The following is an 8,191-nucleotide window of genomic DNA, read 5'->3' as shown; positions in this document are numbered from 1 at the left end:
TGTCCGGAGGAGCTGCGGGGACCGGGTAAGTATATTCTTTCAATTGTAATCCGATTGTCATACAATGTATGACAATCGGATTGCAATATAATGTTTGTTTACCCACCTGAGAAAAGTTCGGGTTTAACACATTTATGCAAGTGTTTTTACCACGACCCAAGGTCGGGTTTAACGGCCAGGTGGTTAATAAACCCAAAACACTGAGGACATCTTGTGGCAAAAAAGGGTTGCTGCAAAGGACACTGAGTGGAAGAAGGGGAGTATTGCAGCCAAATTCCCATTTTTTTTTTTAAATTGTCTGGGAGACCTTTTAGGGAAAAAAGAAAAGCAGATTTGGGGTTTTAAGACCCAATCTCATTTAATTAATTATAAACTCGGATAAAGGATTTTTTCTTTCTGTGTATAATTACTGCTCACATTTTACCAATTAACACTTATTGTGAAGTGCTAACTAGAGTGTTAGTATTGCTCAATTTACTTTCATTTTCTCAAACTCTTTATCTTATTTCTATGTCTATTTTGGTCCTATGTGATATAAAGAATTCGCCATCCAATAAAACTTTCTCCTTCACCGAGATAACTACAGCAGAGTCAATTCTGATTTGTTCCTTATGCTGTTGGTTACTAGGGATGAGCGAACGAGATTTGTAATTTTCCATCTCGTGGCGAATCCAGCCTTTTCTCGCTTAACAAACATGTAAGCGAGAATGACCTTGTGATTCGCCATGAGGTTGTGTTCTCACTGAACGAATGAGGGAAAAAGAGGGAGGCAGTAACGCAGGCGTACTGAACTCATATGACCTCTCAATAGAGATTCTCCATTGAGAGATCATGAGTTCAGTATGCCTGCAGTCACAACTGATTGGAGGCACGTGCCTCCAATCATCTGTGAGCGCAGGTTCCCACGGTCCCTGGGCTGTATTTATCAATGATATGTACAGCTCAGGGACCGTGGCAACCTGGACGGGCACAGCTGATTGGAGTCAATTTCTTCCAATCAGCTGTGACTGCAGGCGTACTGAACCTATATGACCTCTCAACGGAGATTCTCCATTGAGAGGTCATATGAATTCAGTATGCCTGTGGTCACAGCTGATTTGAGGCACGTGCCTCCAATCTGATTTGAGGCTGTGACTCATCTCCCACGATAATCATTGATAAGTACAGCCCAGGGACCGTGCAAACCTGGACCATGGGAACCTGCAGTCACAGCTGATTGGTGTACTGAACCTATATGACCTCTCAATGGAGATTCTCCATTGAGAGGTCATATGAATTCAGTATGCCTGTGGTCACAGCTGATTTGAGGCACGTGCCTCCAATCTGATTTGAGGCTGTGACTCATCTCCCACGATAATCATTGATAAGTACAGCCCAGGGACCGTGCAAACCTGGACCATGGGAACCTGCAGTCACAGCTGATTGGTGTACTGAACCTATATGACCTCTCAATGGAGATTCTCCTTTGAGAGGTCGTATGAATTCAGTATGCCTGTGGTCACAGCTGATTTGAGGCACGTGCCTCCAATCTGATTTGAGGCTGTGACTCATCTCCCACGATAATCATTGATAAGTACAGCCCAGGGACCGTGCAAACCTGGACCATGGGAACCTGCAGTTACAGCTGATTGGATTCACGTGCCTCCAATCAGCTATGACTGCAGGCGTACTGAACTCATATGATCTCCCAATGGAAAATCTCCATTGAGAGATTGTATGAGTTGGGCTCAGGTTCCCACGGTCCCTGGGCTGTAAATATTATTAATAAGTACAGCCCAGGGACTGTACAAACCTGGACTGAGGGAACCTGCGGTCACAGCTGATTTGAGGCACGTCCAAATTTTCCCCCCATTGACTTTTATTGAATTCGCGAAATCGAGGACGTTTTCCCGAGACAGAGATCAGAGGCCTACTCGTTCATCCCTATTGGTTACCAAAAAAGCAATACACTTCCAACAATACCCATTTTTTTGTTTGGGTGGAAGGCAAGATAATGTCACCCATGTACTCAGAAATTTCAGAGACTGCAGCTAAAGTTTTTTTTTGGGGGGGGGGGGCAACTTATACTTACAATGTTTTTTTTTTTTTTTTGCTTCATTGCTTCATTTGTGTTGGGAAAGCAGTCAGCACAGAACTGTGATCAGAACAGGTATTCCCATTCAAAGATTTCTGATAAATGTAGACTGTAGGATTTAACTTTCTTACCCCATGACAATGGTCACCAGGATAAGTTTTCCTAGAGGTGACACCATTCCCTTCCATTCCATCAAGATTATTCTTAGGTTAGAGATTCAAAGTAGTCTAACCTTTACACACACATTCTTTTTACAGTAGATCCTTAAACTAAGCTTTCACTGACCTCTGTGGTTGCAGCCACTCCGGAGTAGTTCATCCTCAAAGCTTATAGCTGGGGCTTCTCAGTTCACTTTCCCCTCTTTATCTCTTTACACCTAAAGCGAACCTATCACCAAAATGTTTACTTTATATGAAAGGGTAAATATCCCTTTTATAGAAGGTAAAATTAATATTTGTTTTTCTTTATTACAAAGCCTCTCCCCTTCTGTCTTTACAGCCACAGCAGTAAAAACTGAAAGGGAGCGATAAAGTGTCACATATTCCAGGAGGCTCCTGGATGCTCCTTCTGCACATGTTCAATCTCGAGCTTGCACAGAAGGGGCTTTTTCCTGAAATAAGGGAAAAAGTGCTGATCCCATGTATACACAGTGAGATTGGCACTCTTTTTTTAACCAATTACAGCAGGGCATGTCACCCAATGTCACACCTATGCAGTGCAAGATATATTGACGTAACCAGAAGAGGAAAGAAGATGGTGATGCCCGGCGAAGGAGGATTCCAGGACTGCGCAGGAATGAATTAACGACAGCTATCGAAGGATTGAGGGCTCTGTATAGTATGGGTAAGTGGTGTTTTTTAATTTTAAGGATAGTTACACGTTTAGTATCCATACAAACATGCCTTAAGTCCTACTGTCACAGTATATAAAAGCCCCTTCTTTTAATGGTAAAAAACATCCATGAGCTCCATTCAAGGTGCTGAGATGATGCCCTCAATTTGCTGATAGCAGTAGAAAGCCTTTCTTCAAACTTCTCTCCACCAATAAACAGGTTTCAAAACTTTACCTTTATAGAAAGTCACTGACATTTGTGATCACCACCAGGAACCACACTGAGCCAGATATTTATGATTGTGTCAGTTTTTCATGTGACCAATGTTGATGTCACCGGGACTTCCCTGAGTTTCTCTTTAAGAATTAATACAATTCCAGATCGGTCTCCGCAAACGTCTGTCCCTGAAAGCCATCCATACTTGTCAGGCTATACACTTATCTTTAAACTAAGCCCTTGAATCGCTTATACATTGAAATGCTGCACTATAAGTAGGTCAGATTTCTTCTTTTTCTGCCTTGACGTGTAATCTGATAAGGAAGAAATTACCTGATCAATTTTAAAATGTGTGACCGAGAGAGGTTGAGCCGGCTGCAGCAGCGAGTTGAGCCAAATATTAATCATGTGTTGAATTTCGGTAAACAATTGCTGCATAAAATGGAGAGGATTGGCGAAGGGAGAGGAGGGGGCTCATTGCTGATTATGACTTCAATTTCCTTATAATATACAGATATACTGGTGTATAAAATCCCCACCATGGAGCTCAGGAATATTCAGTCCTAAGTGAAAACACCCTAAGACAGGGGTGCCAAACACTGGCCTGCAACATCCTTTTTTTGGCCCCCAAAGGAATCCTAAATATGAATTGCAGCTGGCCCACCTCTGCATTGAAATAGCGCTGTTACTACAATTCCCAACATCACTCGCGACCAGCGGCCTCTCTGCCTATGCGTGGCCCCGCATTGGACTGTTTTATAGACGTAGGGAATTGTAGTAGCGTTGCTATTTATATTTCAAGTTTGGCCTGGGACTTTGTCTAAGTTTTTAATTTTAGCCCACTGTGTATTTGCGTTTAACACCCCTGCCCTAACAGCATCAATAAAATCTGAAGAACACTGGAGGTAGAAGTTTTAGTTCCTATAGATTTCAGTGGGGTTCATCTCAAACTTTGGGTTTAGCAAACTTCAAAGGTTGTTTACCAAATTCATTATAAACTGGACCCAGACACATTGACCCATCTCTACCTAAGAACCAGTTAAAAGCTGATACCTTCACAAATACTAGATGAAAAATCACCCAATGTGCATGGTCTGGTCACACTCTGCTAATAGGGCTATGGTATAGTATAAGAATTCATAGAAATAGGGGGTTCTTAAAGCTAACCTATTACCAAAATTTTTACTTTATATAAAAGGGTAAATGAGAGTAAAAATGATCCTCTTCTTTTTTTTTTACCCCAAATAACCCCCTGTATTTTATATGGACATCGTCATACACTGGCAATCATGGTCATTTTGATCCTCCCATACAGTACCCATGTCATTATAAATATCAGATATCTCTCACTTTTCTCAGCATGAACCTTTTTCTATCTATATTTATGACCGTTATTATAAGCTGTTTTATATTAAGAAGCTCGCCATTTCCATTTAGCCTTCTTTTTATTGATGTAGTTTCCTTTCAGAAATGCCATTCATCACAAATAAAAATGACATCCTATATTTTTCTAAATTATATTTTCTACGAACATATCCAAAGAAAGAAAATAGGAATCGAGGGGGCAGTGGTTTCCATCTGTCAAAGTTGAAAATTGCTGTGTATGGAAAGTATCATATTTAATAAGTAATCAGCGTGTTCTGTATCGTGCATTCAGTGTCCAGGCATTGGCTCAATCATATTAATTGTTTAAATGAATAGGTTTCATTTGGCTCACGTTTTCCTTCTATTAGCCGGGTCCAATCTTCCTGCGGAAAGCAGAGAGCGCCTTCTTGAAATAGCTGCTGCGACAGAAGCCAGCTCACAATTTATGCCTGCATTGGGCTATTTCTGTGCTGCGGATGGCTCCAGTTTACTTTTCAAAGTTCTGAAAATTAGTTGGGTGTTTGGGTAGAATAGGCACACTAATAAAACATAGGAATGATAATTAATAGGAAATCTATAAGAAGTTGCTTGCTGACAATCAAGAAAATCCTGACAGATATCCATTGTTAATTGCCAGCAAAAAGGACCTTTTAGCTCAGTGGTCGCCAACCGGTGGTAAAGTTTGGTGGTCAACAGAAAAATGTATTTAAATTTATTTAAATAAACACATTTATTTAAACGTTACACGAGACCAAGGTAGTTGAACTTCCTCCTTTCCCTCTTCGGACTGCGTTGTTCTTATACTCACGGACAGAATTCGCTAAAAGGAAGGCAAATGTTCAGTGGGCAGCAATATCTTAAATGTCACAAGGACCGGAACTACCTTGCCTGCTGCTGTGGTTCATCCTGCTGGCTCATACATCTTGCAGTGATGTAGAAGCCAATAGGAGCAATCTGTATTCTATACAAGTGTAGAAAACATGTAATAGTATTTTTAATACAGGGGCCACCAATAAGGTAAGTATAAATGCTTGTTTTATAGGTGGCCTATTTTTATAAACGTGACCCTGTGGTTATTATGTATAACCATTAAACCCATGCAAACTGTTGGCAAGGTGAACATTGATTGGGTGCAGGTACTGTGTACCAGCAGTGTTACTATTGGCTGATGCTTTTCAAGATTGTAGTGACCCTGACAGCCACCAGCCAATGGGAACAATGTCTTTTGTGTGCCCTAACACCTTGCTTCCAGGCCATGTTTGCATTGCCAACCAAAAAGGGATCAGCGTTGTGAACATTTATTGTACAGCCCGGCGTAATATGTTGTCGCTATATAAATCCTGTTTAGTAATAATAACATTGACTGGGAGCCTATAGCGTCCTGAAAGGGTTCCACAAACCTGTGCTGCTTTTTCCTGAGTATATTATCCTTTGGCAACCTAAATCCTAAAGAGTGGCCACCTATTAACATACTTATCTCTGTAGTGTATGTGATAGAACATAGGTAGGTGTCACAGGGGGTGACATTTCCATTGGCTGGCAGCAGCAACCCTGACAGCAACCAGCCAATGGAAATTCTTCTCACTGTATTCCACAACAATTGGCTCCCAGCCACTGTATATATTAAAACAATTCGTGGCTCACAAATGGCAACCAGCAGAAATTTAAGCCAAGCCCACCATGGGATCAAACATGAACCTCATCCCTATTGTCTATACTTGCCAATGCTTCCTGGGAACATTTAAGAGAAAACAGTATTTAAGAAAATATTACAACCAACCTCCTTGTATCTGTATATTTTACATTCACACAGATTGCACCACTTTCCCAATACCTGTTGTTGCTTCTGCAATGAATTCTGCTTATCACACCATTGTTATAAATCCCCTTTTTTTAGAGAATTGTTTTATTCTAGGACCATCTGCAGCATGGATAACAAGGGCTCCCGGGCACTCTGCCTGCTTTTTTGACAGCCTCTGTAAATCAAATTCACCTTGAAGACACCCATTCTTCACTTAGGCCTTTATCTGCGGCACAAATCCAACTGCTGAGGTAACTCATTTTGATGTAGTAGCAAGGAGAGGAAGAAACATTGCATCTACTTCTGTACCCCTGTGTATTATATCACATTTTTTTGTTTTATCAGTCCATCTACCATTGTCTGTTCTGCACCCTGATCGCTATAGCACAGAAGCACGGTGTATTTAAAGGGGGGATATATATTTAGGGAATGTATTTGTAATATAAGGTACATAATAGTCATTTTTTTAGTGTAAAGTTTTAAAAACTATTTAAGGTTTTAAAATATATGTGTACATTGGGGCAACCAAATTGATTCTGTTTGAGTTATAGAGCAGTAACATTTTGCAATCTGTTAGTTTTAGGAGAGTTCAGAGGTGACATTAGGCGGATATTGAATATATACCCTTTAGAGAGATTATTGATGTCTCCCTAAAGTGGAACTGAACCTATTTTATACACACATGTCCACATTGGATAATGGGCACCGCCATCTTCTTCCTTCTTCTCATTTTTATTCTGGTCTTCAGCCCTCTTGACTGGCTGGACTGGCATGATGTAACTAGGATGTGGACGAGCTGGAGTTTATTCAGCCCTGGCACCTGCAAGGGAAGCTGGGATGTGCTAAGTATCCAAGCAAAGAACCCTGACCCACACTAGTGCAGTTTAGCAAGCTTGACAATTGGAGGTAGGCATGCATATTGCAGAAGGAATATCGGCAGTCTGTTTCTACAATAAAACCCTGCCTGATGGCAGATTTTTACTTTAGTTCCAGAATTAGGGTTGGTCAAATTTGTTTCTGTTTGGTTTGCTACAGTTCACGGAAATTGACCCCAATGTTCTGGTTGATTTGTAGCTGAAATTGAATTCAATTGAAGTCAATGGCAGAAGAAAATTTCACCAACACTACATGAGCACAATTCAGCCAATGACACCCCTGACCTGTGAACTGTGTCACCTAAAAAAAGGGGCAGCAAGGGAAAGCTGTCCCTGGTTGCACCTGGCTGAAAAGATGACTAGCTTCATCCAGGCAGATGCAGCTCCCATCAGTGTGTAGAGAGCAGCTAATGCTGGATAAGAATCACCCACTGCTGGATGGATAATCTTTGTGGGCTCCAGTCCTATACACATTGCTGGACCCTGCACACTGTACTCATCCCCCAGAGTGAGGGTGTGGAAATATGGAAGCCCCCTTATTATGGGAGGCTTCCAGATTCCAAATAAGCTTTCTACCCTTAGACTCCTACATCACAGGGCAGGCAGAGGTCTGATATTTGCCAAAATGAAAGGGGGCTACACACTTTTCTTTTGCCCCCTTCTTTATTTGACAAACCATATTTAAGAGGACCTTTTATTTTTAGGAGCAGGGGGCAAACATATTCACTGTTCCATTTTTTAATCCAAAAAGGTCCCAATAGTTACAATATAAGGTAGGACCTTGCACTGTTCTTCACAATTCAGCTACACTTTTATTTTCTGACCACCAAACATGCAATTCAGCATCATTCATTTCGAGCCGAATTACTAATGTTTGGGACAAATTTGTCACAGATGAAAGCCGAACACCTGACATCTGCACTATGCTATCATATAGGGGGTTTATTAGCCATTCTAATGGCAATTGAATGATATTAACATAAATTGGAAGTTTTCTCAGTGAGACTACAAGTGGACTTGCTGATGCT

Source organism: Pyxicephalus adspersus, chromosome 7 (assembly GCF_032062135.1).
Source record: "Pyxicephalus adspersus chromosome 7, UCB_Pads_2.0, whole genome shotgun sequence".
In the NCBI taxonomy this organism is placed as follows: domain Eukaryota; kingdom Metazoa; phylum Chordata; class Amphibia; order Anura; family Pyxicephalidae; genus Pyxicephalus; species Pyxicephalus adspersus.
This window is presented reverse-complemented; position numbering follows the sequence as displayed.